Raw genomic sequence first — 24,822 nt, 5'->3', positions numbered from 1 at the left:
GCACACGGGACGTGATGTCGTCCTTGTACTTCCTCTGCAAAAGTGACTGCACTGCCGCTGGCCAGCACTGTTGTTGGAGGCCCCCTGTCTCCCCCGGAGAGGGAGCAGCGCCCTCTGCTGCCTAGAAAGATGAAAAAGCTTACAGCACCTGGTATTCCCAGGCGGTCTCCCATCCAAGTACTAACCAGGCCCGACCCTGCTTAGCTTCCGAGATCGGACGAGATCGGGCGTGTTCAGAGTGGTATGGCCGTAAGCAATTGAGGCGGCGGCAGGGAGGCCTTTTATACACGGCTTAGCCTGTGCCTACTGCAGGGCCCTTTGAAAACCGGCCACCAAATGGGCCTATTTCTCTGCCCTCTATTATCATTGACGCCCTCAGCCGTTGTGCTCACCGGGAGCAAGGCCGCAGTCTTTTCTCTCCCCTACATTTGCGCTGTTCAGCGACGGCAGGGACACAAATGCATGCTGTGATAAGTTTGCAGCCTCCCCGAGGGAAAGCCAGCTGTTGCTGGCACACGGGACGTGATGTCGTCCTTGTACTTCCTCTGCAAAAGTGACTGCACTGCCGCTGGCCAGCACTGTTGTTGGAGGCCCCCTGTCTCCCCCGGAGAGGGAGCAGCGCCCTCTGCTGCCTAGAAAGATGAAAAAGCTTACAGCACCTGGTATTCCCAGGCGGTCTCCCATCCAAGTACTAACCAGGCCCGACCCTGCTTAGCTTCCGAGATCGGACGAGATCGGGCGTGTTCAGAGTGGTATGGCCGTAAGCAATTGAGGCGGCGGCAGGGAGGCCTTTTATACACGGCTTAGCCTGTGCCTACTGCAGGGCCCTTTGAAAACCGGCCACCAAATGGGCCTATTTCTCTGCCCTCTATTATCATTGACGCCCTCAGCCGTTGTGCTCACCGGGAGCAAGGCCGCAGTCTTTTCTCTCCCCTACATTTGCGCTGTTCAGCGACGGCAGGGACACAAATGCATGCTGTGATAAGTTTGCAGCCTCCCCGAGGGAAAGCCAGCTGTTGCTGGCACACGGGACGTGATGTCGTCCTTGTACTTCCTCTGCAAAAGTGACTGCAATGCCGCTGGCCAGCACTGTTGTTGGAGGCCCCCTGTCTCCCCCGGAGAGGGAGCAGCGCCCTCTGCTGCCTAGAAAGATGAAAAAGCTTACAGCACCTGGTATTCCCAGGCGGTCTCCCATCCAAGTACTAACCAGGCCCGACCCTGCTTAGCTTCTGAGATCGGACGAGATCGGGCGTGTTCAGAGTGGTATGGCCGTAAGCAATTGAGGCGGCGGCAGGGAGGCCTTTTATACACGGCTTAGCCTGTGCCTTCTGCAGGGCCCTTTGAAAACCGGCCACCAAATGGGCCTATTTCTCTGCCCTCTATTATCATTGACGCCCTCAGCCGTTGTGCTCACCGGGAGCAAGGCCGCAGTCTTTTCTCTCCCCTACATTTGCGCTGTTCAGCGACGGCAGGGACACAAATGCATGCTGTGATAAGTTTGCAGCCTCCCCGAGGGAAAGCCAGCTGTTGCTGGCACACGGGACGTGATGTCGTCCTTGTACTTCCTCTGCAAAAGTGACTGCACTGCCGCTGGCCAGCACTGTTGTTGGAGGCCCCCTGTCTCCCCCGGAGAGGGAGCAGCGCCCTCTGCTGCCTAGAAAGATGAAAAAGCTTACAGCACCTGGTATTCCCAGGCGGTCTCCCATCCAAGTACTAACCAGGCCCGACCCTGCTTAGCTTCCGAGATCGGACGAGATCGGGCGTGTTCAGAGTGGTATGGCCGTAAGCAATTGAGGCTGCGGCAGGGAGGCCTTTTATACATGGCTTAGCCTGTGCCTACTGCAGGGCCCTTTGAAAACCGGCCACCAAATGGGCCTATTTCTCTGCCCTCTATTATCATTGACGCCCTCAGCCGTTGTGCTCACCGGGAGCAAGGCCGCAGTCTTTTCTCTCCCCTACATTTGCGCTGTTCAGCGACGGCAGGGACACAAATGCATGCTGTGATAAGTTTGCAGCCTCCCCGAGGGAAAGCCAGCTGTTGCTGGCACACGGGACGTGATGTCGTCCTTGTACTTCCTCTGCAAAAGTGACTGCACTGCCGCTGGCCAGCACTGTTGTTGGAGGCCCCCTGTCTCCCCCGGAGAGGGAGCAGCGCCCTCTGCTGCCTAGAAAGATGAAAAAGCTTACAGCACCTGATATTCCCAGGCGGTCTCCCATCCAAGTACTAACCAGGCCCGACCCTGCTTAGCTTCCGAGATCGGACGAGATCGGGCGTGTTCAGAGTGGTATGGCCGTAAGCAATTGAGGCAGCGGCAGGGAGGCCTTTTATACACGGCTTAGCCTGTGCCTACTGCAGGGCCCTTTGAAAACCGGCCACCAAATGGGCCTATTTCTCTGCCCTCTATTATCATTGACGCCCTCAGCCGTTGTGCTCACCGGGAGCAAGGCCGCAGTCTTTTCTCTCCCCTACATTTGCGCTGTTCAGCGACGGCAGGGACACAAATGCATGCTGTGATAAGTTTGCAGCCTCCCCGAGGGAAAGCCAGCTGTTGCTGGCACACGGGACGTGATGTCGTCCTTGTACTTCCTCTGCAAAAGTGACTGCACTGCCGCTGGCCAGCACTGTTGTTGGAGGCCCCCTGTCTCCCCCGGAGAGGGAGCAGCGCCCTCTGCTGCCTAGAAAGATGAAAAAGCTTACAGCACCTGGTATTCCCAGGCGGTCTCCCATCCAAGTACTAACCAGGCCCGACCCTGCTTAGCTTCCGAGATCGGACGAGATCGGGCGTGTTCAGAGTGGTATGGCCGTAAGCAATTGAGGCGGCGGCAGGGAGGCCTTTTATACACGGCTTAGCCTGTGCCTACTGCAGGGCCCTTTGAAAACCGGCCACCAAATGGGCCTATTTCTCTGCCCTCTATTATCATTGACGCCCTCAGCCGTTGTGCTCACCGGGAGCAAGGCCGCAGTCTTTTCTCTCCCCTACATTTGCGCTGTTCAGCGACGGCAGGGACACAAATGCATGCTGTGATAAGTTTGCAGCCTCCCCGAGGGAAAGCCAGCTGTTGCTGGCACACGGGACGTGATGTCGTCCTTGTACTTCCTCTGCAAAAGTGACTGCACTGCCGCTGGCCAGCACTGTTGTTGGAGGCCCCCTGTCTCCCCCGGAGAGGGAGCAGCGCCCTCTGCTGCCTAGAAAGATGAAAAAGCTTACAGCACCTGGTATTCCCAGGCGGTCTCCCATCCAAGTACTAACCAGGCCCGACCCTGCTTAGCTTCCGAGATCGGACGAGATCGGGCGTGTTCAGAGTGGTATGGCCGTAAGCAATTGAGGCGGTGGCAGGGAGGCCTTTTATACACGGCTTAGCCTGTGCCTACTGCAGGGCCCTTTGAAAACCGGCCACCAAATGGGCCTATTTCTCTGCCCTCTATTATCATTGACGCCCTCAGCCGTTGTGCTCACCGGGAGCAAGGCCGCAGTCTTTTCTCTCCCCTACATTTGCGCTGTTCAGCGACGGCAGGGACACAAATGCATGCTGTGATAAGTTTGCAGCCTCCCCGAGGGAAAGCCAGCTGTTGCTGGCACACGGGACGTGATGTCGTCCTTGTACTTCCTCTGCAAAAGTGACTGCACTGCCGCTGGCCAGCACTGTTGTTGGAGGCCCCCTGTCTCCCCCGGAGAGGGAGCAGCGCCCTCTGCTGCCTAGAAAGATGAAAAAGCTTACAGCACCTGGTATTCCCAGGCGGTCTCCCATCCAAGTACTAACCAGGCCCGACCCTGCTTAGCTTCCGAGATCGGACGAGATCGGGCGTGTTCAGAGTGGTATGGCCGTAAGCAATTGAGGCGGTGGCAGGGAGGCCTTTTATACACGGCTTAGCCTGTGCCTACTGCAGGGCCCTTTGAAAACCGGCCACCAAATGGGCCTATTTCTCTGCCCTCTATTATCATTGACGCCCTCAGCCGTTGTGCTCACCGGGAGCAAGGCCGCAGTCTTTTCTCTCCCCTACATTTGCGCTGTTCAGCGACGGCAGGGACACAAATGCATGCTGTGATAAGTTTGCAGCCTCCCCGAGGGAAAGCCAGCTGTTGCTGGCACACGGGACGTGATGTCGTCCTTGTACTTCCTCTGCAAAAGTGACTGCACTGCCGCTGGCCAGCACTGTTGTTGGAGGCCCCCTGTCTCCCCCGGAGAGGGAGCAGCGCCCTCTGCTGCCTAGAAAGATGAAAAAGCTTACAGCACCTGGTATTCCCAGGCGGTCTCCCATCCAAGTACTAACCAGGCCCGACCCTGCTTAGCTTCCGAGATCGGACGAGATCGGGCGTGTTCAGAGTGGTATGGCCGTAAGCAATTGAGGCGGCGGCAGGGAGGCCTTTTATACACGGCTTAGCCTGTGCCTACTGCAGGGCCCTTTGAAAACCGGCCACCAAATGGGCCTATTTCTCTGCCCTCTATTATCATTGACGCCCTCAGCCGTTGTGCTCACCGGGAGCAAGGCCGCAGTCTTTTCTCTCCCCTACATTTGCGCTGTTCAGCGACGGCAGGGACACAAATGCATGCTGTGATAAGTTTGCAGCCTCCCCGAGGGAAAGCCAGCTGTTGCTGGCACACGGGACGTGATGTCGTCCTTGTACTTCCTCTGCAAAAGTGACTGCACTGCCGCTGGCCAGCACTGTTGTTGGAGGCCCCCTGTCTCCCCCGGAGAGGGAGCAGCGCCCTCTGCTGCCTAGAAAGATGAAAAAGCTTACAGCACCTGGCATTCCCAGGCGGTCTCCCATCCAAGTACTAACCAGGCCCGACCCTGCTTAGCTTCCGAGATCGGACGAGATCGGGCGTGTTCAGAGTGGTATGGCCGTAAGCAATTGAGGCGGCGGCAGGGAGGCCTTTTATACACGGCTTAGCCTGTGCCTACTGCAGGGCCCTTTGAAAACCGGCCACCAAATGGGCCTATTTCTCTGCCCTCTATTATCATTGACGCCCTCAGCCGTTGTGCTCACCGGGAGCAAGGCCGCAGTCTTTTCTCTCCCCTACATTTGCGCTGTTCAGCGACGGCAGGGACACAAATGCATGCTGTGATAAGTTTGCAGCCTCCCCGAGGGAAAGCCAGCTGTTGCTGGCACACGGGACGTGATGTCGTCCTTGTACTTCCTCTGCAAAAGTGACTGCACTGCCGCTGGCCAGCACTGTTGTTGGAGGCCCCCTGTCTCCCCCGGAGAGGGAGCAGCGCCCTCTGCTGCCTAGAAAGATGAAAAAGCTTACAGCACCTGGTATTCCCAGGCGGTCTCCCATCCAAGTACTAACCAGGCCCAACCCTGCTTAGCTTCCGAGATCGGACGAGATCGGGCGTGTTCAGAGTGGTATGGCCGTAAGCAATTGAGGCGGCGGCAGGGAGGCCTTTTATACACGGCTTAGCCTGTGCCTACTGCAGGGCCCTTTGAAAACCGGCCACCAAATGGGCCTATTTCTCTGCCCTCTATTATCATTGACGCCCTCAGCCGTTGTGCTCACCGGGAGCAAGGCCGCAGTCTTTTCTCTCCCCTACATTTGCGCTGTTCAGCGACGGCAGGGACACAAATGCATGCTGTGATAAGTTTGCAGCCTCCCCGAGGGAAAGCCAGCTGTTGCTGGCACACGGGACGTGATGTCGTCCTTGTACTTCCTCTGCAAAAGTGACTGCACTGCCGCTGGCCAGCACTGTTGTTGGAGGCCCCCTGTCTCCCCCGGAGAGGGAGCAGCGCCCTCTGCTGCCTAGAAAGATGAAAAAGCTTACAGCACCTGGTATTCCCAGGCGGTCTCCCATCCAAGTACTAACCAGGCCCGACCCTGCTTAGCTTCCGAGATCGGACGAGATCGGGCGTGTTCAGAGTGGTATGGCCGTAAGCAATTGAGGCGGCGGCAGGGAGGCCTTTTATACACGGCTTAGCCTGTGCCTACTGCAGGGCCCTTTGAAAACCGGCCACCAAATGGGCCTATTTCTCTGCCCTCTATTATCATTGACGCCCTCAGCCGTTGTGCTCACCGGGAGCAAGGCCGCAGTCTTTTCTCTCCCCTACATTTGCGCTGTTCAGCGACGGCAGGGACACAAATGCATGCTGTGATAAGTTTGCAGCCTCCCCGAGGGAAAGCCAGCTGTTGCTGGCACACGGGACGTGATGTCGTCCTTGTACTTCCTCTGCAAAAGTGACTGCACTGCCGCTGGCCAGCACTGTTGTTGGAGGCCCCCTGTCTCCCCCGGAGAGGGAGCAGCGCCCTCTGCTGCCTAGAAAGATGAAAAAGCTTACAGCACCTGGTATTCCCAGGCGGTCTCCCATCCAAGTACTAACCAGGCCCGACCCTGCTTAGCTTCCGAGATCGGACGAGATCGGGCGTGTTCAGAGTGGTATGGCCGTAAGCAATTGAGGCGGCGGCAGGGAGGCCTTTTATACACGGCTTAGCCTGTGCCTACTGCAGGGCCCTTTGAAAACCGGCCACCAAATGGGCCTATTTCTCTGCCCTCTATTATCATTGACGCCCTCAGCCGTTGTGCTCACCGGGAGCAAGGCCGCAGTCTTTTCTCTCCCCTACATTTGCGCTGTTCAGCGACGGCAGGGACACAAATGCATGCTGTGATAAGTTTGCAGCCTCCCCGAGGGAAAGCCAGCTGTTGCTGGCACACGGGACGTGATGTCGTCCTTGTACTTCCTCTGCAAAAGTGACTGCAATGCCGCTGGCCAGCACTGTTGTTGGAGGCCCCCTGTCTCCCCCGGAGAGGGAGCAGCGCCCTCTGCTGCCTAGAAAGATGAAAAAGCTTACAGCACCTGGTATTCCCAGGCGGTCTCCCATCCAAGTACTAACCAGGCCCGACCCTGCTTAGCTTCTGAGATCGGACGAGATCGGGCGTGTTCAGAGTGGTATGGCCGTAAGCAATTGAGGCGGCGGCAGGGAGGCCTTTTATACACGGCTTAGCCTGTGCCTTCTGCAGGGCCCTTTGAAAACCGGCCACCAAATGGGCCTATTTCTCTGCCCTCTATTATCATTGACGCCCTCAGCCGTTGTGCTCACCGGGAGCAAGGCCGCAGTCTTTTCTCTCCCCTACATTTGCGCTGTTCAGCGACGGCAGGGACACAAATGCATGCTGTGATAAGTTTGCAGCCTCCCCGAGGGAAAGCCAGCTGTTGCTGGCACACGGGACGTGATGTCGTCCTTGTACTTCCTCTGCAAAAGTGACTGCACTGCCGCTGGCCAGCACTGTTGTTGGAGGCCCCCTGTCTCCCCCGGAGAGGGAGCAGCGCCCTCTGCTGCCTAGAAAGATGAAAAAGCTTACAGCACCTGGTATTCCCAGGCGGTCTCCCATCCAAGTACTAACCAGGCCCGACCCTGCTTAGCTTCCGAGATCGGACGAGATCGGGCGTGTTCAGAGTGGTATGGCCGTAAGCAATTGAGGCTGCGGCAGGGAGGCCTTTTATACACGGCTTAGCCTGTGCCTACTGCAGGGCCCTTTGAAAACCGGCCACCAAATGGGCCTATTTCTCTGCCCTCTATTATCATTGACGCCCTCAGCCGTTGTGCTCACCGGGAGCAAGGCCGCAGTCTTTTCTCTCCCCTACATTTGCGCTGTTCAGCGACGGCAGGGACACAAATGCATGCTGTGATAAGTTTGCAGCCTCCCCGAGGGAAAGCCAGCTGTTGCTGGCACACGGGACGTGATGTCGTCCTTGTACTTCCTCTGCAAAAGTGACTGCACTGCCGCTGGCCAGCACTGTTGTTGGAGGCCCCCTGTCTCCCCCGGAGAGGGAGCAGCGCCCTCTGCTGCCTAGAAAGATGAAAAAGCTTACAGCACCTGATATTCCCAGGCGGTCTCCCATCCAAGTACTAACCAGGCCCGACCCTGCTTAGCTTCCGAGATCGGACGAGATCGGGCGTGTTCAGAGTGGTATGGCCGTAAGCAATTGAGGCAGCGGCAGGGAGGCCTTTTATACACGGCTTAGCCTGTGCCTACTGCAGGGCCCTTTGAAAACCGGCCACCAAATGGGCCTATTTCTCTGCCCTCTATTATCATTGACGCCCTCAGCCGTTGTGCTCACCGGGAGCAAGGCCGCAGTCTTTTCTCTCCCCTACATTTGCGCTGTTCAGCGACGGCAGGGACACAAATGCATGCTGTGATAAGTTTGCAGCCTCCCCGAGGGAAAGCCAGCTGTTGCTGGCACACGGGACGTGATGTCGTCCTTGTACTTCCTCTGCAAAAGTGACTGCACTGCCGCTGGCCAGCACTGTTGTTGGAGGCCCCCTGTCTCCCCCGGAGAGGGAGCAGCGCCCTCTGCTGCCTAGAAAGATGAAAAAGCTTACAGCACCTGGTATTCCCAGGCGGTCTCCCATCCAAGTACTAACCAGGCCCGACCCTGCTTAGCTTCCGAGATCGGACGAGATCGGGCGTGTTCAGAGTGGTATGGCCGTAAGCAATTGAGGCGGCGGCAGGGAGGCCTTTTATACACGGCTTAGCCTGTGCCTTCTGCAGGGCCCTTTGAAAACCGGCCACCAAATGGGCCTATTTCTCTGCCCTCTATTATCATTGACGCCCTCAGCCGTTGTGCTCACCGGGAGCAAGGCCGCAGTCTTTTCTCTCCCCTACATTTGCGCTGTTCAGCGACGGCAGGGACACAAATGCATGCTGTGATAAGTTTGCAGCCTCCCCGAGGGAAAGCCAGCTGTTGCTGGCACACGGGACGTGATGTCGTCCTTGTACTTCCTCTGCAAAAGTGACTGCACTGCCGCTGGCCAGCACTGTTGTTGGAGGCCCCCTGTCTCCCCCGGAGAGGGAGCAGCGCCCTCTGCTGCCTAGAAAGATGAAAAAGCTTACAGCACCTGGTATTCCCAGGCGGTCTCCCATCCAAGTACTAACCAGGCCCGACCCTGCTTAGCTTCCGAGATCGGACGAGATCGGGCGTGTTCAGAGTGGTATGGCCGTAAGCAATTGAGGCGGCGGCAGGGAGGCCTTTTATACACGGCTTAGCCTGTGCCTACTGCAGGGCCCTTTGAAAACCGGCCACCAAATGGGCCTATTTCTCTGCCCTCTATTATCATTGACGCCCTCAGCCGTTGTGCTCACCGGGAGCAAGGCCGCAGTCTTTTCTCTCCCCTACATTTGCGCTGTTCAGCGACGGCAGGGACACAAATGCATGCTGTGATAAGTTTGCAGCCTCCCCGAGGGAAAGCCAGCTGTTGCTGGCACACGGGACGTGATGTCGTCCTTGTACTTCCTCTGCAAAAGTGACTGCACTGCCGCTGGCCAGCACTGTTGTTGGAGGCCCCCTGTCTCCACCGGAGAGGGAGCAGCGCCCTCTGCTGCCTAGAAAGATGAAAAAGCTTACAGCACCTGGTATTCCCAGGCGGTCTCCCATCCAAGTACTAACCAGGCCCGACCCTGCTTAGCTTCCGAGATCGGACGAGATCGGGCGTGTTCAGAGTGGTATGGCCGTAAGCAATTGAGGCGGCGGCAGGGAGGCCTTTTATACACGGCTTAGCCTGTGCCTACTGCAGGGCCCTTTGAAAACCGGCCACCAAATGGGCCTATTTCTCTGCCCTCTATTATCATTGACGCCCTCAGCCGTTGTGCTCACCGGGAGCAAGGCCGCAGTCTTTTCTCTCCCCTACATTTGCGCTGTTCAGCGACGGCAGGGACACAAATGCATGCTGTGATAAGTTTGCAGCCTCCCCGAGGGAAAGCCAGCTGTTGCTGGCACACGGGACGTGATGTCGTCCTTGTACTTCCTCTGCAAAAGTGACTGCACTGCCGCTGGCCAGCACTGTTGTTGGAGGCCCCCTGTCTCCCCCGGAGAGGGAGCAGCGCCCTCTGCTGCCTAGAAAGATGAAAAAGCTTACAGCACCTGGTATTCCCAGGCGGTCTCCCATCCAAGTACTAACCAGGCCCGACCCTGCTTAGCTTCCGAGATCGGACGAGATCGGGCGTGTTCAGAGTGGTATGGCCGTAAGCAATTGAGGCGGTGGCAGGGAGGCCTTTTATACACGGCTTAGCCTGTGCCTACTGCAGGGCCCTTTGAAAACCGGCCACCAAATGGGCCTATTTCTCTGCCCTCTATTATCATTGACGCCCTCAGCCGTTGTGCTCACCGGGAGCAAGGCCGCAGTCTTTTCTCTCCCCTACATTTGCGCTGTTCAGCGACGGCAGGGACACAAATGCATGCTGTGATAAGTTTGCAGCCTCCCCGAGGGAAAGCCAGCTGTTGCTGGCACACGGGACGTGATGTCGTCCTTGTACTTCCTCTGCAAAAGTGACTGCACTGCCGCTGGCCAGCACTGTTGTTGGAGGCCCCCTGTCTCCCCCGGAGAGGGAGCAGCGCCCTCTGCTGCCTAGAAAGATGAAAAAGCTTACAGCACCTGGTATTCCCAGGCGGTCTCCCATCCAAGTACTAACCAGGCCCGACCCTGCTTAGCTTCCGAGATCGGACGAGATCGGGCGTGTTCAGAGTGGTATGGCCGTAAGCAATTGAGGCGGCGGCAGGGAGGCCTTTTATACACGGCTTAGCCTGTGCCTACTGCAGGGCCCTTTGAAAACCGGCCACCAAATGGGCCTATTTCTCTGCCCTCTATTATCATTGACGCCCTCAGCCGTTGTGCTCACCGGGAGCAAGGCCGCAGTCTTTTCTCTCCCCTACATTTGCGCTGTTCAGCGACGGCAGGGACACAAATGCATGCTGTGATAAGTTTGCAGCCTCCCCGAGGGAAAGCCAGCTGTTGCTGGCACACGGGACGTGATGTCGTCCTTGTACTTCCTCTGCAAAAGTGACTGCACTGCCGCTGGCCAGCACTGTTGTTGGAGGCCCCCTGTCTCCCCCGGAGAGGGAGCAGCGCCCTCTGCTGCCTAGAAAGATGAAAAAGCTTACAGCACCTGGCATTCCCAGGCGGTCTCCCATCCAAGTACTAACCAGGCCCGACCCTGCTTAGCTTCCGAGATCGGACGAGATCGGGCGTGTTCAGAGTGGTATGGCCGTAAGCAATTGAGGCGGCGGCAGGGAGGCCTTTTATACACGGCTTAGCCTGTGCCTACTGCAGGGCCCTTTGAAAACCGGCCACCAAATGGGCCTATTTCTCTGCCCTCTATTATCATTGACGCCCTCAGCCGTTGTGCTCACCGGGAGCAAGGCCGCAGTCTTTTCTCTCCCCTACATTTGCGCTGTTCAGCGACGGCAGGGACACAAATGCATGCTGTGATAAGTTTGCAGCCTCCCCGAGGGAAAGCCAGCTGTTGCTGGCACACGGGACGTGATGTCGTCCTTGTACTTCCTCTGCAAAAGTGACTGCACTGCCGCTGGCCAGCACTGTTGTTGGAGGCCCCCTGTCTCCCCCGGAGAGGGAGCAGCGCCCTCTGCTGCCTAGAAAGATGAAAAAGCTTACAGCACCTGGTATTCCCAGGCGGTCTCCCATCCAAGTACTAACCAGGCCCAACCCTGCTTAGCTTCCGAGATCGGACGAGATCGGGCGTGTTCAGAGTGGTATGGCCGTAAGCAATTGAGGCGGCGGCAGGGAGGCCTTTTATACACGGCTTAGCCTGTGCCTACTGCAGGGCCCTTTGAAAACCGGCCACCAAATGGGCCTATTTCTCTGCCCTCTATTATCATTGACGCCCTCAGCCGTTGTGCTCACCGGGAGCAAGGCCGCAGTCTTTTCTCTCCCCTACATTTGCGCTGTTCAGCGACGGCAGGGACACAAATGCATGCTGTGATAAGTTTGCAGCCTCCCCGAGGGAAAGCCAGCTGTTGCTGGCACACGGGACGTGATGTCGTCCTTGTACTTCCTCTGCAAAAGTGACTGCACTGCCGCTGGCCAGCACTGTTGTTGGAGGCCCCCTGTCTCCCCCGGAGAGGGAGCAGCGCCCTCTGCTGCCTAGAAAGATGAAAAAGCTTACAGCACCTGGTATTCCCAGGCGGTCTCCCATCCAAGTACTAACCAGGCCCGACCCTGCTTAGCTTCCGAGATCGGACGAGATCGGGCGTGTTCAGAGTGGTATGGCCGTAAGCAATTGAGGCGGCGGCAGGGAGGCCTTTTATACACGGCTTAGCCTGTGCCTACTGCAGGGCCCTTTGAAAACCGGCCACCAAATGGGCCTATTTCTCTGCCCTCTATTATCATTGACGCCCTCAGCCGTTGTGCTCACCGGGAGCAAGGCCGCAGTCTTTTCTCTCCCCTACATTTGCGCTGTTCAGCGACGGCAGGGACACAAATGCATGCTGTGATAAGTTTGCAGCCTCCCCGAGGGAAAGCCAGCTGTTGCTGGCACACGGGACGTGATGTCGTCCTTGTACTTCCTCTGCAAAAGTGACTGCACTGCCGCTGGCCAGCACTGTTGTTGGAGGCCCCCTGTCTCCCCCGGAGAGGGAGCAGCGCCCTCTGCTGCCTAGAAAGATGAAAAAGCTTACAGCACCTGGTATTCCCAGGCGGTCTCCCATCCAAGTACTAACCAGGCCCGACCCTGCTTAGCTTCCGAGATCGGACGAGATCGGACGAGATCGGGCGTGTTCAGAGTGGTATGGCCGTAAGCAATTGAGGCGGCGGCAGGGAGGCCTTTTATACACGGCTTAGCCTGTGCCTACTGCAGGGCCCTTTGAAAACCGGCCACCAAATGGGCCTATTTCTCTGCCCTCTATTATCATTGACGCCCTCAGCCGTTGTGCTCACCGGGAGCAAGGCCGCAGTCTTTTCTCTCCCCTACATTTGCGCTGTTCAGCGACGGCAGGGACACAAATGCATGCTGTGATAAGTTTGCAGCCTCCCCGAGGGAAAGCCAGCTGTTGCTGGCACACGGGACGTGATGTCGTCCTTGTACTTCCTCTGCAAAAGTGACTGCACTGCCGCTGGCCAGCACTGTTGTTGGAGGCCCCCTGTCTCCCCCGGAGAGGGAGCAGCGCCCTCTGCTGCCTAGAAAGATGAAAAAGCTTACAGCACCTGGTATTCCCAGGCGGTCTCCCATCCAAGTACTAACCAGGCCCGACCCTGCTTAGCTTCCGAGATCGGACGAGATCGGGCGTGTTCAGAGTGGTATGGCCGTAAGCAATTGAGGCGGCGGCAGGGAGGCCTTTTATACACGGCTTAGCCTGTGCCTACTGCAGGGCCCTTTGAAAACCGGCCACCAAATGGGCCTATTTCTCTGCCCTCTATTATCATTGACGCCCTCAGCCGTTGTGCTCACCGGGAGCAAGGCCGCAGTCTTTTCTCTCCCCTACATTTGCGCTGTTCAGCGACGGCAGGGACACAAATGCATGCTGTGATAAGTTTGCAGCCTCCCCGAGGGAAAGCCAGCTGTTGCTGGCACACGGGACGTGATGTCGTCCTTGTACTTCCTCTGCAAAAGTGACTGCACTGCCGCTGGCCAGCACTGTTGTTGGAGGCCCCCTGTCTCCCCCGGAGAGGGAGCAGCGCCCTCTGCTGCCTAGAAAGATGAAAAAGCTTACAGCACCTGGTATTCCCAGGCGGTCTCCCATCCAAGTACTAACCAGGCCCGACCCTGCTTAGCTTCCGAGATCGGACGAGATCGGGCGTGTTCAGAGTGGTATGGCCGTAAGCAATTGAGGCGGCGGCAGGGAGGCCTTTTATACACGGCTTAGCCTGTGCCTACTGCAGGGCCCTTTGAAAACCGGCCACCAAATGGGCCTATTTCTCTGCCCTCTATTATCATTGACGCCCTCAGCCGTTGTGCTCACCGGGAGCAAGGCCGCAGTCTTTTCTCTCCCCTACATTTGCGCTGTTCAGCGACGGCAGGGACACAAATGCATGCTGTGATAAGTTTGCAGCCTCCCCGAGGGAAAGCCAGCTGTTGCTGGCACACGGGACGTGATGTCGTCCTTGTACTTCCTCTGCAAAAGTGACTGCACTGCCGCTGGCCAGCACTGTTGTTGGAGGCCCCCTGTCTCCCCCGGAGAGGGAGCAGCGCCCTCTGCTGCCTAGAAAGATGAAAAAGCTTACAGCACCTGGTATTCCCAGGCGGTCTCCCATCCAAGTACTAACCAGGCCCGACCCTGCTTAGCTTCCGAGATCGGACGAGATCGGGCGTGTTCAGAGTGGTATGGCCGTAAGCAATTGAGGCGGCGGCAGGGAGGCCTTTTATACACGGCTTAGCCTGTGCCTACTGCAGGGCCCTTTGAAAACCGGCCACCAAATGGGCCTATTTCTCTGCCCTCTATTATCATTGACGCCCTCAGCCGTTGTGCTCACCGGGAGCAAGGCCGCAGTCTTTTCTCTCCCCTACATTTGCGCTGTTCAGCGACGGCAGGGACACAAATGCATGCTGTGATAAGTTTGCAGCCTCCCCGAGGGAAAGCCAGCTGTTGCTGGCACACGGGACGTGATGTCGTCCTTGTACTTCCTCTGCAAAAGTGACTGCACTGCCGCTGGCCAGCACTGTTGTTGGAGGCCCCCTGTCTCCCCCGGAGAGGGAGCAGCGCCCTCTGCTGCCTAGAAAGATGAAAAAGCTTACAGCACCTGGTATTCCCAGGCGGTCTCCCATCCAAGTACTAACCAGGCCCGACCCTGCTTAGCTTCCGAGATCGGACGAGATCGGGCGTGTTCAGAGTGGTATGGCCGTAAGCAATTGAGGCGGCGGCAGGGAGGCCTTTTATACACGGCTTAGCCTGTGCCTACTGCAGGGCCCTTTGAAAACCGGCCACCAAATGGGCCTATTTCTCTGCCCTCTATTATCATTGACGCCCTCAGCCGTTGTGCTCACCGGGAGCAAGGCCGCAGTCTTTTCTCTCCCCTACATTTGCGCTGTTCAGCGACGGCAGGGACACAAATGCATGCTGTGATAAGTTTGCAGCCTCCCCGAGGGAAAGCCAGCTGTTGCTGGCACACGGGACGTGATGTCGTCCTTGTACTTCCTCTGCAAAAGTGACTGCACTGCCGCTGGCCAGCACTGTTGTTGGAGGCCCCCTGTCTCCCCCGGAGAGGGAGCAGCGCCCTCTGCTGCCTAGAAAGATGAAAAAGCTTACAGCACCTGGTATTCCCAGGCGGTCTCCCATCCAAGTACTAACCAGGCCCGACCCTGCTTAGCTTCCGAGATCGGACGAGATCGGGCGTGTTCAGAGTGGTATGGCCGTAAGCAATTGAGGCGGCGGCAGGGAGGCCTTTTATACACGGCTTAGCCTGTGCCTACTGCAGGGCCCTTTGAAAACCGGCCACCAAATGGGCCTATTTCTCTGCCCTCTATTATCATTGACGCCCTCAGCCGTTGTGCTCACCGGGAGCAAGGCCGCAGTCTTTTCTCTCCCCTACATTTGCGCTGTTCAGCGACGGCAGGGACACAAATGCATGCTGTGATAAGTTTGCAGCCTCCCCGAGGGAAAGCCAGCTGTTGCTGGCACACGGGACGTGATGTCGTCCTTGTACTTCCTCTGCAAAAGTGACTGCACTGCCGCTGGCCAGCACTGTTGTTGGAGGCCCCCTGTCTCCCCCGGAGAGGGAGCAGCGCCCTCTGCTGCCTAGAAAGATGAAAAAGCTTACAGCACCTGGTATTCCCAGGCGGTCTCCCATCCAAGTACTAACCAGGCCCGACCCTGCTTAGCTTCCGAGATCGGACGAGATCGGACGAGATCGGGCGTGTTCAGAGTGGTATGGCCGTAAGCAATTGAGGCGGCGGCAGGGAGGCCTTTTATACACGGCTTAGCCTGTGCCTACTGCAGGGCCCTTTGAAAACCGGCCACCAAATGGGCCTATTTCTCTGCCCTCTATTATCATTGACGCCCTCAGCCGTTGTGCTCACCGGGAGCAAGGCCGCAGTCTTTTCTCTCCCCTACATTTGCGCTGTTCAGCGACGGCAGGGACACAAATGCATGCTGTGATAAGTTTGCAGCCTCCCCGAGGGAAAGCCAGCTGTTGCTGGCACACGGGACGTGATGTCGTCCTTGTACTTCCTCTGCAAAAGTGACTGCACTGCCGCTGGCCAGCACTGTTGTTGGAGGCCCCCTGTCTCCCCCGGAGAGGGAGCAGCGCCCTCTGCTGCCTAGAAAGATGAAAAAGCTTACAGCACCTGGTATTCCCAGGCGGTCTCCCATCCAAGTACTAACCAGGCCCGACCCTGCTTAGCTTCCGAGATCGGACGAGATCGGGCGTGTTCAGAGTGGTATGGCCGTAAGCAATTGAGGCGGCGGCAGGGAGGCCTTTTATACACGGCTTAGCCTGTGCCTACTGCAGGGCCCTTTGAAAACCGGCCACCAAATGGGCCTATTTCTCTGCCCTCTATTATCATTGACGCCCTCAGCCGTTGTGCTCACCGGGAGCAAGGCCGCAGTCTTTTCTCTCCCCTACATTTGCGCTGTTCAGCGACGGCAGGGACACAAATGCATGCTGTGATAAGTTTGCAGCCTCCCCGAGGGAAAGCCAGCTGTTGCTGGCACACGGGACGTGATGTCGTCCTTGTACTTCCTCTGCAAAAGTGACTGCACTGCCGCTGGCCAGCACTGTTGTTGGAGGCCCCCTGTCTCCCCCGGAGAGGGAGCAGCGCCCTCTGCTGCCTAGAAAGATGAAAAAGCTTACAGCACCTGGTATTCCCAGGCGGTCTCCCATCCAAGTACTAACCAGGCCCGACCCTGCTTAGCTTCCGAGATCGGACGAGATCGGGCGTGTTCAGAGTGGTATGGCCGTAAGCAATTGAGGCGGCGGCAGGGAGGCCTTTTATACACGGCTTAGCCTGTGCCTACTGCAGGGCCCTTTGAAAACCGGCCACCAAATGGGCCTATTTCTCTGCCCTCTATTATCATTGACGCCCTCAGCCGTTGTGCTCACCGGGAGCAAGGCCGCAGTCTTTTCTCTCCCCTACATTTGCGCTGTTCAGCGACGGCAGGGACACAAATGCATGCTGTGATAAGTTTGCAGCCTCCCCGAGGGAAAGCCAGCTGTTGCTGGCACACGGGACGTGATGTCGTCCTTGTACTTCCTCTGCAAAAGTGACTGCACTGCCGCTGGCCAGCACTGTTGTTGGAGGCCCCCTGTCTCCCCCGGAGAGGGAGCAGCGCCCTCTGCTGCCTAGAAAGATGAAAAAGCTTACAGCACCTGGTATTCCCAGGCGGTCTCCCATCCAAGTACTAACCAGGCCCGACCCTGCTTAGCTTCCGAGATCGGACGAGATCGGGCGTGTTCAGAGTGGTATGGCCGTAAGCAATTGAGGCGGCGGCAGGGAGGCCTTTTATACACGGCTTAGCCTGTGCCTACTGCAGGGCCCTTTGAAAACCGGCCACCAAATGGGCCTATTTCTCTGCCCTCTATTATCATTGACGCCCTCAGCCGTTGTGCTCACCGGGAGCAAGGCCGCAGTCTTTTCTCTCCCCTACATTTGCGCTGTTCAGCGACGGCAGGGACACAAATGCATGCTGTGATAAGTTTGCAGCCTCCCCGAGGGAAAGCCAGCTGTTGCTGGCACACGGGACGTGATGTCGTCCTTGTACTTCCTCTGCAAAAGTGACTGCACTGCCGCTGGCCAGCACTGTTGTTGGAGGCCCCCTGTCTCCCCCGGAGAGGGAGCAGCGCCCTCTGCTGCCTAGAAAGATGAAAAAGCTTACAGCACCTGGTATTCCCAGGCGGTCTCCCATCCAAGTACTAACCAGGCCCGACCCTGCTTAGCTTCCGAGATCGGACGAGATCGGGCGTGTTCAGAGTGGTATGGCCGTAAGCAATTGAGGCGGCGGCAGGGAGGCCTTTTATACACGGCTTAGCCTGTGCCTACTGCAGGGCCCTTTGAAAACCGGCCACCAAATGGGCCTATTTCTCTGCCCTCTATTATCATTGACGCCCTCAGCCGTTGTGCTCACCGGGAGCAAGGCCGCAGTCTTTTCTCTCCCCTACATTTGCGCTGTTCAGCGACGGCAGGGACACAAATGCATGCTGTGATAAGTTTGCAGCCTCCCCGAGGGAAAGCCAGCTGTTGCTGGCACACGGGACGTGATGTCGTCCTTGTACTTCCTCTGCAAAAGTGACTGCACTGCCGCTGGCCAGCACTGTTGTTGGAGGCCCCCTGTCTCCCCCGGAGAGGGAGCAGCGCCCTCTGCTGCCTAGAAAGATGAAAAAGCTTACAGCACCTGGTATTCCCAGGCGGTCTCCCATCCAAGTACTAACCAGGCCCGACCCTGCTTAGCTTCCGAGATCGGACGAGATCCGGCGTGTTCAGAGTGGTATGGCCGTAAGCAATTGAGGCGGCGGCAGGGAGGCCTTTTATACACGGCTTAGCCTGTGCCTACTGCAGGGCCCTTTGAAAACCGGCCACCAAATGGGCCTATTTCTCTGCCCTCTATTATCATTGACGCCCTCAGCCGTTGTGCTCACCGGGAGCAAGGCCGCAGTCTTTTCTCTCCCCTACATTTGCGCTGTTCAGCGACGGCAGGGACACAAATGCATGCTGTGATAAGTTTGCAGCCTCCCCGAGGGAAAGCCAGCTGTTGCTGGCACACGGGACGTGATGTCGTCCTTGTACTTCCTCTGCAAAAGTGACTGCACTGCCGCTGGCCAGCACTGTTGTTGGAGGCCCCCTGTCTCCCCCGGAGAGGGAGCAGCGCCCTCTGCTGCCTAGAAAGATGAAAAAGCTTACAGCACCTGGTATTCCCAGGCGGTCTCCCATCCAAGTACTAACCAGGCCCGACCCTGCTTAGCTTCCGAGATCGGACGAGATCGGGCGTGTTCAGAGTGGTATGGCCGTAAGCAATTGAGGCGGCGGCAGGGAGGCCTTTTATACACGGCTTAGCCTGTGCCTACTGCAGGGCCCTTTGAAAACCGGCCACCAAATGGGCCTATTTCTCTGCCCTCTATTATCATTGACGCCCTCAGCCGTTGTGCTCACCGGGAGCAAGGCCGCAGTCTTTTCTCTCCCCTACATTTGCGCTGTTCAGCGACGGCAGGGACACAAATGCATGCTGTGATAAGTTTGCAGCCTCCCCGAGGGAAAGCCAGCTGTTGCTGGCACACGGGACGTGATGTCGTCCTTGTACTTCCTCTGCAAAAGTGACTGCACTGCCGCTGGCCAGCACTGTTGTTGGAGGCCCCCTGTCTCCCCCGGAGAGGGAGCAGCGCCCTCTGCTGCCTAGAAAGATGAAAAAGCTTACAGCACCTGGCATTCCCAGGCGGTCTCCCATCCAAGTACTAACCAGGCCAGACCCTGCTTAGCTTCCGAGATCGGACGAGATCGGGCGTGTTCAGAGTGGTATGGCCGTAAGCAATTGAGGCGGCGGCAGGGAGGCCTTTTATACACGGCTTAGCCTGTGCCTACTGCAGGGCCCTTTGAAAACCGGCCACCAAATGGGCCTATTTCTCTGCCCTCTATTATCATTGACGCCCTCAGCCGTTGTGCTCACCGGGAGCAAGGCCGCAGTCTTTTCTCTCCCCTACATTTGCGCTGTTCAGCGACGGCAGGGACACAAATGCATGCTGTGATAAGTTTGCAGCCTCCCCGAGGGAAAGCCAGCTGTTGCTGGCACACGGGACGTGATGTCGTCCTTGTACTTCCTCTGCAAAAGTGACTGCACTGCCGCTGGCCAGCACTGTTGTTGGAGGCCCCCTGTCTCCCCCGGAGAGGGAGCAGCGCCCTCTGCTGCCTAGAAAGATGAAAAAGCTTACAGCACCTGGTATTCCCAGGCGGTCTCCCATCCAAGTACTAACCAGGCCCGACTCTGCTTAGCTTCCGAGATCGGACGAGATCGGGCGTGTTCAGAGTGGTATGGCCGTAAGCAATTGAGGCGGCGGCAGGGAGGCCTTTTATACACGGCTTAGCCTGTGCCTACTGCAGGGCCCTTTGAAAACCGGCCACCAAATGGGCCTATTTCTCTGCCCTCTATTATCATTGACGCCCTCAGCCGTTGTGCTCACCGGGAGCAAGGCCGCAGTCTTTTCTCTCCCCTACATTTGCGCTGTTCAGCGACGGCAGGGACACAAATGCATGCTGTGATAAGTTTGCAGCCTCCCCGAGGGAAAGCCAGCTGTTGCTGGCACACGGGACGTGATGTCGTCCTTGTACTTCCTCTGCAAAAGTGACTGCACTGCCGCTGGCCAGCACTGTTGTTGGAGGCCCCCTGTCTCCCCCGGAGAGGGAGCAGCGCCCTCTGCTGCCTAGAAAGATGAAAAAGCTTACAGCACCTGGTATTCCCAGGCGGTCTCCCATCCAAGTACTAACCAGGCCCGACCCTGCTTAGCTTCCGAGATCGGACGAGATCGGGCGTGTTCAGAGTGGTATGGCCGTAAGCAATTGAGGCGGCGGCAGGGAGGCCTTTTATACACGGCTTAGCCTGTGCCTAATGCAGGGCCCTTTGAAAACCGGCCACCAAATGGGCCTATTTCTCTGCCCTCTATTATCATTGACGCCCTCAGCCGTTGTGCTCACCGGGAGCAAGGCCGCAGTCTTTTCTCTCCCCTACATTTGCGCTGTTCAGCGACGGCAGGGACACAAATGCATGCTGTGATAAGTTTGCAGCCTCCCCGAGGGAAAGCCAGCTGTTGCTGGCACACGGGACGTGATGTCGTCCTTGTACTTCCTCTGCAAAAGTGACTGCACTGCCGCTGGCCAGCACTGTTGTTGGAGGCCCCCTGTCTCCCCCGGAGAGGGAGCAGCGCCCTCTGCTGCCTAGAAAGATGAAAAAGCTTACAGCACCTGGCATTCCCAGGCGGTCTCCCATCCAAGTACTAACCAGGCCCGACCCTGCTTAGCTTCCGAGATCGGACGAGATCGGGCGTGTTCAGAGTGGTATGGCCGTAAGCAATTGAGGCGGCGGCAGGGAGGCCTTTTATACACGGCTTAGCCTGTGCCTACTGCAGGGCCCTTTGAAAACCGGCCACCAAATGGGCCTATTTCTCTGCCCTCTATTATCATTGACGCCCTCAGCCGTTGTGCTCACCGGGAGCAAGGCCGCAGTCTTTTCTCTCCCCTACATTTGCGCTGTTCAGCGACGGCAGGGACACAAATGCATGCTGTGATAAGTTTGCAGCCTCCCCGAGGGAAAGCCAGCTGTTGCTGGCACACGGGACGTGATGTCGTCCTTGTACTTCCTCTGCAAAAGTGACTGCACTGCCGCTGGCCAGCACTGTTGTTGGAGGCCCCCTGTCTCCCCCGGAGAGGGAGCAGCGCCCTCTGCTGCCTAGAAAGATGAAAAAGCTTACAGCACCTGGTATTCCCAGGCGGTCTCCCATCCAAGTACTAACCAGGCCCGACCCTGCTTAGCTTCCGAGATCGGACGAGATCGGGCGTGTTCAGAGTGGTATGGCCGTAAGCAATTGAGGCGGCGGCAGGGAGGCCTTTTATACACGGCTTAGCCTGTGCCTACTGCAGGGCCCTTTGAAAACCGGCCACCAAATGGGCCTATTTCTCTGCCCTCTATTATCATTGACGCCCTCAGCCGTTGTGCTCACCGGGAGCAAGGCCGCAGTCTTTTCTCTCCCCTACATTTGCGCTGTTCAGCGACGGCAGGGACACAAATGCATGCTGTGATAAGTTTGCAGCCTCCCCGAGGGAAAGCCAGCTGTTGCTGGCACACGGGACGTGATGTCGTCCTTGTACTTCCTCTGCAAAAGTGACTGCACTGCCGCTGGCCAGCACTGTTGTTGGAGGCCCCCTGTCTCCCCCGGAGAGGGAGCAGCGCCCTCTGCTGCCTAGAAAGATGAAAAAGCTTACAGCACCTGGTATTCCCAGGCGGTCTCCCATCCAAGTACTAACCAGGCCCGACCCTGCTTAGCTTCCGAGATCGGACGAGATCGGGCGTGTTCAGAGTGGTATGGCCGTAAGCAATTGAGGCGGCGGCAGGGAGGCCTTTTATACACGGCTTAGCCTGTGCCTACTGCAGGGCCCTTTGAAAACCGGCCACCAAATGGGCCTATTTCTCTGCCCTCTATTATCATTGACGCCCTCAGCCGTTGTGCTCACCGGGAGCAAGGCCGCAGTCTTTTCTCTCCCCTACATTTGCGCTGTTCAGCGACGGCAGGGACACAAATGCATGCTGTGATAAGTTTGCAGCCTCCCCGAGGGAAAGCCAGCTGTTGCTGGCACACGGGACGTGATGTCGTCCTTGTACTTCCTCTGCAAAAGTGACTGCACTGCCGCTGGCCAGCACTGTTGTTGGAGGCCCCCTGTCTCCCCCGGAGAGGGAGCAGCGCCCTCTGCTGCCTAGAAAGATGAAAAAGCTTACAGCACCTGGTATTCCCAGGCGGTCTCCCATCCAAGTACTAACCAGGCCCGACCCTGCTTAGCTTCCGAGATCGGACGAGATCGGGCGTGTTCAGAGTGGTATGGCCGTAAGCAATTGAGGCGGCGGCAGGGAGGCCTTTTATACACGGCTTAGCCTGTGCCTACTGCAGGGCCCTTTGAAAACCGGCCACCAAATGGGCCTATTTCTCTGCCCTCTATTATCATTGACGCCCTCAGCCGTTGTGCTCACCGGGAGCAAGGCCGCAGTCTTTTCTCTCCCCTACATTTGCGCTGTTCAGCGACGGCAGGGACACAAATGCATGCTGTGATAAGTTTGCAGCCTCCCCGAGGGAAAGCCAGCTGTTGCTGGCACACGGGACGTGATGTCGTCCTTGTACTTCCTCTGCAAAAGTGACTGCACTGCCGCTGGCCAGCACTGTTGTTGGAGGCCCCCTGTCTCCCCCGGAGAGGGAGCAGCGCCCTCTGCTGCCTAGAAAGATGAAAAAGCTTACAGCACCTGGTATTCCCAGGCGGTCTCCCATCCAAGTACTAACCAGGCCCGACCCTGCTTAGCTTCCGAGATCGGACGAGATCGGACGAGATCGGGCGTGTTCAGAGTGGTATGGCCGTAAGCAATTGAGGCGGCGGCAGGGAGGCCTTTTATACACGGCTTAGCCTGTGCCTACTGCAGGGCCCTTTGAAAACCGGCCACCAAATGGGCCTATTTCTCTGCCCTCTATTATCATTGACGCCCTCAGCCGTTGTGCTCACCGGGAGCAAGGCCGCAGTCTTTTCTCTCCCCTACATTTGCGCTGTTCAGCGACGGCAGGGACACAAATGCATGCTGTGATAAGTTTGCAGCCTCCCCGAGGGAAAGCCAGCTGTTGCTGGCACACGGGACGTGATGTCGTCCTTGTACTTCCTCTGCAAAAGTGACTGCACTGCCGCTGGCCAGCACTGTTGTTGGAGGCCCCCTGTCTCCCCCGGAGAGGGAGCAGCGCCCTCTGCTGCCTAGAAAGATGAAAAAGCTTACAGCACCTGGTATTCCCAGGCGGTCTCCCATCCAAGTACTAACCAGGCCCGACCCTGCTTAGCTTCCGAGATCGGACGAGATCGGGCGTGTTCAGAGTGGTATGGCCGTAAGCAATTGAGGCGGCGGCAGGGAGGCCTTTTATACACGGCTTAGCCTGTGCCTACTGCAGGGCCCTTTGAAAACCGGCCACCAAATGGGCCTATTTCTCTGCCCTCTATTATCATTGACGCCCTCAGCCGTTGTGCTCACCGGGAGCAAGGCCGCAGTCTTTTCTCTCCCCTACATTTGCGCTGTTCAGCGACGGCAGGGACACAAATGCATGCTGTGATAAGTTTGCAGCCTCCCCGAGGGAAAGCCAGCTGTTGCTGGCACACGGGACGTGATGTCGTCCTTGTACTTCCTCTGCAAAAGTGACTGCACTGCCGCTGGCCAGCACTGTTGTTGGAGGCCCCCTGTCTCCCCCGGAGAGGGAGCAGCGCCCTCTGCTGCCTAGAAAGATGAAAAAGCTTACAGCACCTGGTATTCCCAGGCGGTCTCCCATCCAAGTACTAACCAGGCCCGACCCTGCTTAGCTTCCGAGATCGGACGAGATCGGGCGTGTTCAGAGTGGTATGGCCGTAAGCAATTGAGGCGGCGGCAGGGAGGCCTTTTATACACGGCTTAGCCTGTGCCTACTGCAGGGCCCTTTGAAAACCGGCCACCAAATGGGCCTATTTCTCTGCCCTCTATTATCATTGACGCCCTCAGCCGTTGTGCTCACCGGGAGCAAGGCCGCAGTCTTTTCTCTCCCCTACATTTGCGCTGTTCAGCGACGGCAGGGACACAAATGCATGCTGTGATAAGTTTGCAGCCTCCCCGAGGGAAAGCCAGCTGTTGCTGGCACACGGGACGTGATGTCGTCCTTGTACTTCCTCTGCAAAAGTGACTGCACTGCCGCTGGCCAGCACTGTTGTTGGAGGCCCCCTGTCTCCCCCGGAGAGGGAGCAGCGCCCTCTGCTGCCTAGAAAGATGAAAAAGCTTACAGCACCTGGTATTCCCAGGCGGTCTCCCATCCAAGTACTAACCAGGCCCGACCCTGCTTAGCTTCCGAGATCGGACGAGATCGGGCGTGTTCAGAGTGGTATGGCCGTAAGCAATTGAGGCGGCGGCAGGGAGGCCTTTTATACACGGCTTAGCCTGTGCCTACTGCAGGGCCCTTTGAAAACCGGCCACCAAATGGGCCTATTTCTCTGCCCTCTATTATCATTGACGCCCTCAGCCGTTGTGCTCACCGGGAGCAAGGCCGCAGTCTTTTCTCTCCCCTACATTTGCGCTGTTCAGCGACGGCAGGGACACAAATGCATGCTGTGATAAGTTTGCAGCCTCCCCGAGGGAAAGCCAGCTGTTGCTGGCACACGGGACGTGATGTCGTCCTTGTACTTCCTCTGCAAAAGTGACTGCACTGCCGCTGGCCAGCACTGTTGTTGGAGGCCCCCTGTCTCCCCCGGAGAGGGAGCAGCGCCCTCTGCTGCCTAGAAAGATGAAAAAGCTTACAGCACCTGGTATTCCCAGGCGGTCTCCCATCCAAGTACTAACCAGGCCCGACCCTGCTTAGCTTCCGAGATCGGACGAGATCGGGCGTGTTCAGAGTGGTATGGCCGTAAGCAATTGAGGC

At 57.5% G+C, this 24,822-nt stretch overlaps 46 non-coding genes and 3 pseudogenes across 46 annotated transcripts; all 49 read right to left on the bottom strand.

The window, feature by feature from the left end:
* Window positions 1-136: 136 nt before the first annotated feature.
* LOC144540800 (5S ribosomal RNA) lies at window positions 137-255 on the bottom strand. Its single transcript, XR_013506018.1, has one exon. It is a non-coding gene; the product is annotated as a 5S ribosomal RNA (ribosomal RNA).
* Window positions 256-647: 392 nt separating this feature from the next.
* On the bottom strand, window positions 648-766 carry LOC144540789 (5S ribosomal RNA). The gene has a single exon (XR_013506007.1). It is a non-coding gene; the product is annotated as a 5S ribosomal RNA (ribosomal RNA).
* Window positions 767-1,158: 392 nt separating this feature from the next.
* Window positions 1,159-1,277, bottom strand: LOC144541098 (5S ribosomal RNA). The gene has a single exon (XR_013506313.1). It is a non-coding gene; the product is annotated as a 5S ribosomal RNA (ribosomal RNA).
* A 392-nt stretch (window positions 1,278-1,669) lies between these two features.
* LOC144540777 (5S ribosomal RNA) lies at window positions 1,670-1,788 on the bottom strand. Its single transcript, XR_013505995.1, has one exon. It is a non-coding gene; the product is annotated as a 5S ribosomal RNA (ribosomal RNA).
* Window positions 1,789-2,180: 392 nt separating this feature from the next.
* Window positions 2,181-2,299, bottom strand: LOC144540880 (5S ribosomal RNA). The gene has a single exon (XR_013506098.1). It is a non-coding gene; the product is annotated as a 5S ribosomal RNA (ribosomal RNA).
* Window positions 2,300-2,691: 392 nt separating this feature from the next.
* Window positions 2,692-2,810, bottom strand: LOC144540765 (5S ribosomal RNA). Its single transcript, XR_013505984.1, has one exon. It is a non-coding gene; the product is annotated as a 5S ribosomal RNA (ribosomal RNA).
* Window positions 2,811-3,202: 392 nt separating this feature from the next.
* On the bottom strand, window positions 3,203-3,321 carry LOC144540754 (5S ribosomal RNA). The gene has a single exon (XR_013505973.1). It is a non-coding gene; the product is annotated as a 5S ribosomal RNA (ribosomal RNA).
* Window positions 3,322-3,713: 392 nt separating this feature from the next.
* Window positions 3,714-3,832, bottom strand: LOC144540742 (5S ribosomal RNA). Its single transcript, XR_013505962.1, has one exon. It is a non-coding gene; the product is annotated as a 5S ribosomal RNA (ribosomal RNA).
* Window positions 3,833-4,224: 392 nt separating this feature from the next.
* On the bottom strand, window positions 4,225-4,343 carry LOC144540731 (5S ribosomal RNA). Its single transcript, XR_013505951.1, has one exon. It is a non-coding gene; the product is annotated as a 5S ribosomal RNA (ribosomal RNA).
* Window positions 4,344-4,735: 392 nt separating this feature from the next.
* Window positions 4,736-4,854, bottom strand: LOC144540867 (5S ribosomal RNA). The gene has a single exon (XR_013506085.1). It is a non-coding gene; the product is annotated as a 5S ribosomal RNA (ribosomal RNA).
* A 392-nt stretch (window positions 4,855-5,246) lies between these two features.
* Window positions 5,247-5,365, bottom strand: LOC144540557 (5S ribosomal RNA). The gene has a single exon (XR_013505778.1). It is a non-coding gene; the product is annotated as a 5S ribosomal RNA (ribosomal RNA).
* Window positions 5,366-5,757: 392 nt separating this feature from the next.
* Window positions 5,758-5,876, bottom strand: LOC144540720 (5S ribosomal RNA). The gene has a single exon (XR_013505940.1). It is a non-coding gene; the product is annotated as a 5S ribosomal RNA (ribosomal RNA).
* A 392-nt stretch (window positions 5,877-6,268) lies between these two features.
* Window positions 6,269-6,387, bottom strand: LOC144540708 (5S ribosomal RNA). Its single transcript, XR_013505929.1, has one exon. It is a non-coding gene; the product is annotated as a 5S ribosomal RNA (ribosomal RNA).
* A 392-nt stretch (window positions 6,388-6,779) lies between these two features.
* On the bottom strand, window positions 6,780-6,898 carry LOC144541097 (5S ribosomal RNA). Its single transcript, XR_013506312.1, has one exon. It is a non-coding gene; the product is annotated as a 5S ribosomal RNA (ribosomal RNA).
* A 392-nt stretch (window positions 6,899-7,290) lies between these two features.
* On the bottom strand, window positions 7,291-7,409 carry LOC144540697 (5S ribosomal RNA). The gene has a single exon (XR_013505917.1). It is a non-coding gene; the product is annotated as a 5S ribosomal RNA (ribosomal RNA).
* Window positions 7,410-7,801: 392 nt separating this feature from the next.
* LOC144540879 (5S ribosomal RNA) lies at window positions 7,802-7,920 on the bottom strand. The gene has a single exon (XR_013506097.1). It is a non-coding gene; the product is annotated as a 5S ribosomal RNA (ribosomal RNA).
* A 392-nt stretch (window positions 7,921-8,312) lies between these two features.
* LOC144540685 (5S ribosomal RNA) lies at window positions 8,313-8,431 on the bottom strand. Its single transcript, XR_013505906.1, has one exon. It is a non-coding gene; the product is annotated as a 5S ribosomal RNA (ribosomal RNA).
* Window positions 8,432-8,823: 392 nt separating this feature from the next.
* LOC144540675 (5S ribosomal RNA) lies at window positions 8,824-8,942 on the bottom strand. Its single transcript, XR_013505895.1, has one exon. It is a non-coding gene; the product is annotated as a 5S ribosomal RNA (ribosomal RNA).
* Window positions 8,943-9,334: 392 nt separating this feature from the next.
* Window positions 9,335-9,453, bottom strand: LOC144540663 (5S ribosomal RNA). Its single transcript, XR_013505883.1, has one exon. It is a non-coding gene; the product is annotated as a 5S ribosomal RNA (ribosomal RNA).
* A 392-nt stretch (window positions 9,454-9,845) lies between these two features.
* Window positions 9,846-9,964, bottom strand: LOC144540652 (5S ribosomal RNA). Its single transcript, XR_013505872.1, has one exon. It is a non-coding gene; the product is annotated as a 5S ribosomal RNA (ribosomal RNA).
* Window positions 9,965-10,356: 392 nt separating this feature from the next.
* LOC144540641 (5S ribosomal RNA) lies at window positions 10,357-10,475 on the bottom strand. The gene has a single exon (XR_013505861.1). It is a non-coding gene; the product is annotated as a 5S ribosomal RNA (ribosomal RNA).
* A 392-nt stretch (window positions 10,476-10,867) lies between these two features.
* LOC144540865 (5S ribosomal RNA) lies at window positions 10,868-10,986 on the bottom strand. The gene has a single exon (XR_013506083.1). It is a non-coding gene; the product is annotated as a 5S ribosomal RNA (ribosomal RNA).
* Window positions 10,987-11,378: 392 nt separating this feature from the next.
* On the bottom strand, window positions 11,379-11,497 carry LOC144540446 (5S ribosomal RNA). Its single transcript, XR_013505667.1, has one exon. It is a non-coding gene; the product is annotated as a 5S ribosomal RNA (ribosomal RNA).
* A 392-nt stretch (window positions 11,498-11,889) lies between these two features.
* Window positions 11,890-12,008, bottom strand: LOC144540630 (5S ribosomal RNA). Its single transcript, XR_013505850.1, has one exon. It is a non-coding gene; the product is annotated as a 5S ribosomal RNA (ribosomal RNA).
* A 392-nt stretch (window positions 12,009-12,400) lies between these two features.
* On the bottom strand, window positions 12,401-12,529 carry LOC144541259 (5S ribosomal RNA; annotated as a pseudogene).
* A 392-nt stretch (window positions 12,530-12,921) lies between these two features.
* On the bottom strand, window positions 12,922-13,040 carry LOC144540619 (5S ribosomal RNA). Its single transcript, XR_013505839.1, has one exon. It is a non-coding gene; the product is annotated as a 5S ribosomal RNA (ribosomal RNA).
* Window positions 13,041-13,432: 392 nt separating this feature from the next.
* On the bottom strand, window positions 13,433-13,551 carry LOC144540607 (5S ribosomal RNA). The gene has a single exon (XR_013505828.1). It is a non-coding gene; the product is annotated as a 5S ribosomal RNA (ribosomal RNA).
* A 392-nt stretch (window positions 13,552-13,943) lies between these two features.
* On the bottom strand, window positions 13,944-14,062 carry LOC144540596 (5S ribosomal RNA). Its single transcript, XR_013505817.1, has one exon. It is a non-coding gene; the product is annotated as a 5S ribosomal RNA (ribosomal RNA).
* A 392-nt stretch (window positions 14,063-14,454) lies between these two features.
* Window positions 14,455-14,573, bottom strand: LOC144540585 (5S ribosomal RNA). The gene has a single exon (XR_013505806.1). It is a non-coding gene; the product is annotated as a 5S ribosomal RNA (ribosomal RNA).
* Window positions 14,574-14,965: 392 nt separating this feature from the next.
* LOC144540574 (5S ribosomal RNA) lies at window positions 14,966-15,084 on the bottom strand. Its single transcript, XR_013505795.1, has one exon. It is a non-coding gene; the product is annotated as a 5S ribosomal RNA (ribosomal RNA).
* A 392-nt stretch (window positions 15,085-15,476) lies between these two features.
* LOC144541258 (5S ribosomal RNA) lies at window positions 15,477-15,605 on the bottom strand (annotated as a pseudogene).
* A 392-nt stretch (window positions 15,606-15,997) lies between these two features.
* Window positions 15,998-16,116, bottom strand: LOC144540563 (5S ribosomal RNA). Its single transcript, XR_013505784.1, has one exon. It is a non-coding gene; the product is annotated as a 5S ribosomal RNA (ribosomal RNA).
* A 392-nt stretch (window positions 16,117-16,508) lies between these two features.
* LOC144540551 (5S ribosomal RNA) lies at window positions 16,509-16,627 on the bottom strand. The gene has a single exon (XR_013505772.1). It is a non-coding gene; the product is annotated as a 5S ribosomal RNA (ribosomal RNA).
* Window positions 16,628-17,019: 392 nt separating this feature from the next.
* LOC144540540 (5S ribosomal RNA) lies at window positions 17,020-17,138 on the bottom strand. The gene has a single exon (XR_013505761.1). It is a non-coding gene; the product is annotated as a 5S ribosomal RNA (ribosomal RNA).
* Window positions 17,139-17,530: 392 nt separating this feature from the next.
* LOC144540529 (5S ribosomal RNA) lies at window positions 17,531-17,649 on the bottom strand. Its single transcript, XR_013505750.1, has one exon. It is a non-coding gene; the product is annotated as a 5S ribosomal RNA (ribosomal RNA).
* A 392-nt stretch (window positions 17,650-18,041) lies between these two features.
* LOC144541152 (5S ribosomal RNA) lies at window positions 18,042-18,160 on the bottom strand. Its single transcript, XR_013506367.1, has one exon. It is a non-coding gene; the product is annotated as a 5S ribosomal RNA (ribosomal RNA).
* Window positions 18,161-18,552: 392 nt separating this feature from the next.
* LOC144540518 (5S ribosomal RNA) lies at window positions 18,553-18,671 on the bottom strand. Its single transcript, XR_013505739.1, has one exon. It is a non-coding gene; the product is annotated as a 5S ribosomal RNA (ribosomal RNA).
* Window positions 18,672-19,063: 392 nt separating this feature from the next.
* LOC144541219 (5S ribosomal RNA) lies at window positions 19,064-19,182 on the bottom strand. The gene has a single exon (XR_013506433.1). It is a non-coding gene; the product is annotated as a 5S ribosomal RNA (ribosomal RNA).
* A 392-nt stretch (window positions 19,183-19,574) lies between these two features.
* LOC144540333 (5S ribosomal RNA) lies at window positions 19,575-19,693 on the bottom strand. The gene has a single exon (XR_013505555.1). It is a non-coding gene; the product is annotated as a 5S ribosomal RNA (ribosomal RNA).
* A 392-nt stretch (window positions 19,694-20,085) lies between these two features.
* LOC144540507 (5S ribosomal RNA) lies at window positions 20,086-20,204 on the bottom strand. The gene has a single exon (XR_013505728.1). It is a non-coding gene; the product is annotated as a 5S ribosomal RNA (ribosomal RNA).
* A 392-nt stretch (window positions 20,205-20,596) lies between these two features.
* LOC144540864 (5S ribosomal RNA) lies at window positions 20,597-20,715 on the bottom strand. Its single transcript, XR_013506082.1, has one exon. It is a non-coding gene; the product is annotated as a 5S ribosomal RNA (ribosomal RNA).
* Window positions 20,716-21,107: 392 nt separating this feature from the next.
* LOC144540496 (5S ribosomal RNA) lies at window positions 21,108-21,226 on the bottom strand. Its single transcript, XR_013505717.1, has one exon. It is a non-coding gene; the product is annotated as a 5S ribosomal RNA (ribosomal RNA).
* Window positions 21,227-21,618: 392 nt separating this feature from the next.
* LOC144540485 (5S ribosomal RNA) lies at window positions 21,619-21,737 on the bottom strand. The gene has a single exon (XR_013505706.1). It is a non-coding gene; the product is annotated as a 5S ribosomal RNA (ribosomal RNA).
* Window positions 21,738-22,129: 392 nt separating this feature from the next.
* On the bottom strand, window positions 22,130-22,248 carry LOC144540474 (5S ribosomal RNA). Its single transcript, XR_013505695.1, has one exon. It is a non-coding gene; the product is annotated as a 5S ribosomal RNA (ribosomal RNA).
* Window positions 22,249-22,640: 392 nt separating this feature from the next.
* LOC144541256 (5S ribosomal RNA) lies at window positions 22,641-22,769 on the bottom strand (annotated as a pseudogene).
* A 392-nt stretch (window positions 22,770-23,161) lies between these two features.
* Window positions 23,162-23,280, bottom strand: LOC144540463 (5S ribosomal RNA). Its single transcript, XR_013505684.1, has one exon. It is a non-coding gene; the product is annotated as a 5S ribosomal RNA (ribosomal RNA).
* A 392-nt stretch (window positions 23,281-23,672) lies between these two features.
* Window positions 23,673-23,791, bottom strand: LOC144540452 (5S ribosomal RNA). The gene has a single exon (XR_013505673.1). It is a non-coding gene; the product is annotated as a 5S ribosomal RNA (ribosomal RNA).
* Window positions 23,792-24,183: 392 nt separating this feature from the next.
* Window positions 24,184-24,302, bottom strand: LOC144540440 (5S ribosomal RNA). Its single transcript, XR_013505661.1, has one exon. It is a non-coding gene; the product is annotated as a 5S ribosomal RNA (ribosomal RNA).
* Window positions 24,303-24,694: 392 nt separating this feature from the next.
* On the bottom strand, window positions 24,695-24,813 carry LOC144540429 (5S ribosomal RNA). The gene has a single exon (XR_013505650.1). It is a non-coding gene; the product is annotated as a 5S ribosomal RNA (ribosomal RNA).
* Window positions 24,814-24,822: the final 9 nt, after the last annotated feature.

Source organism: Centroberyx gerrardi, chromosome 10, assembly GCF_048128805.1.
Source record: "Centroberyx gerrardi isolate f3 chromosome 10, fCenGer3.hap1.cur.20231027, whole genome shotgun sequence".
In the NCBI taxonomy this organism is placed as follows: domain Eukaryota; kingdom Metazoa; phylum Chordata; class Actinopteri; order Beryciformes; family Berycidae; genus Centroberyx; species Centroberyx gerrardi.
This window is presented reverse-complemented; position numbering and strand designations above follow the sequence as displayed.